The sequence below is a fragment of the Saccopteryx leptura genome, chromosome X (genome assembly GCF_036850995.1).
Source record: "Saccopteryx leptura isolate mSacLep1 chromosome X, mSacLep1_pri_phased_curated, whole genome shotgun sequence".
Lineage (NCBI taxonomy): Eukaryota > Metazoa > Chordata > Mammalia > Chiroptera > Emballonuridae > Saccopteryx > Saccopteryx leptura.
This window is the reverse complement of record NC_089516.1, coordinates 43,480,731-43,482,367: the sequence shown is the minus strand read 5'-3', so window position 1 is coordinate 43,482,367 and position 1,637 is coordinate 43,480,731.

The following is a 1,637-nucleotide window of genomic DNA, read 5'->3' as shown; positions in this document are numbered from 1 at the left end:
AACAGCCCCCCTCTCTTCTCCCAGCTTTGGAGGGATTAAGGTCACAGGGTGGGGCCAAAACAGGGTTGGATGGGAGGGTGAGCAGGGCCGAAGAGAGGACATTTGTGGGTCAGAGCCCAGCAACAGAAAAGGCACTGACTAAAAAAAATAATTTTTTTTACAATATATATACCAGCACCAACAGTCAGAAACTGAAATAAGAAAAGTGATATCATTTTTCTAACAGTATCTGAAATTTGAAGTACATAGGAACAGATCTAACATAATATATGTATGAGATTTTCATGCACAAAATTATCAAATATTAAAAAAAAATAAAAAAAATATCAAATATTATCAAGTGATTAAAGGGGACCACACAAATGGACAGATATAGTAAATTAACTAACTGAAATAGTCAAAACTCTGGAGATGTCAATTCTTCCCAAAATTATCCAGAAATTTAATGCAATCCTAAACAAAATCTCAAAAGTTTTTTCCTTGAAATTTGACAAAATGATTCTAAAATGTATATCGATATCCAAAGGATCTAGAAAAGCCAAAATTCTTTGAAAAAGAACAAGATGGGAGGACTTGCCACATCACATATCAAGGCTTGTTATAAAGCTACAATCATTAAAAACAAAATAAAGTTCCAAATCTGAGCCCCACATATATGTACACAGGATTTATTACATATGTGACACTACTGAGCAGTGGGAACAAGGTGGTCTTTGTGTGTGTGTGTGTGTGTGTGTGTGTGTGTGTGTGTGTGAGAGAGAGAGAGAGAGAGAGAGAGAGAGAGAGAGAGAGAGAAAGACAGACAGACAGGAAGGGAGAGAGATGAGAAGCATCAATTCTTCATTGTGTCACTTTAGTTGTTCACTGATTGCTTCTCATATGTGCCTTGACCGGGGGGGGGGGGGGGAGACTCAAGCTGAGCCAGTGGCCCCTTACTCAAGCCAGCGACCTTGGGCTTAAGCCAGCAACTTCAACATGATCCCACACTCAAGCTGGTGACCTCAGGGTTTTGAACCTGGGACCTCAGCATCCCAGGTGGAGGCTCTATCTATCCACTGCTTTATAGCTGGTCAGGTAGGACGGTCTTTTTAATGAATGGTGGTTAGATGAATGTTTACTGTGTAATCATTCTTTGGAGTGTATACATACGTGCAACATTAAAGCATTGATTGGATGCATGGATACTTAGTTACTACAACTTATATACTCTTTTCTTACTTTATTATGTATCAGGCACATAGTACAACGTGTTTCAAATGAATTAATTCTGTTTTAACCATAGGAAGCAGGTACAGTCCACCCCCCCCACCTTATCTGTGGGAGTACATTGCAAGACCCCAGTGGATACCTGAAAGAAATGGTAGTAGCGAACTTTAGATATACTTTCCCCCCTATGCATACCTTTTCACTCCAAGGAAGCACTTTGTAGCTTCTTTTTGGCATATCCGAATTGCCGACATCACCACTCTTGCACTTTGGGGTCATTATTAAGTAAAATAAGGGTTACTTGAACACAAGCATTGCAATATTGCGACAGTGTTTCTAATATTAAGAAGACTAAGTGACTAATGGGTAGGTAGTGTATACAGCGACAAAGGGATGATTCACGCGGGCAGGCGGGGGGCGGGGGCGGAGGC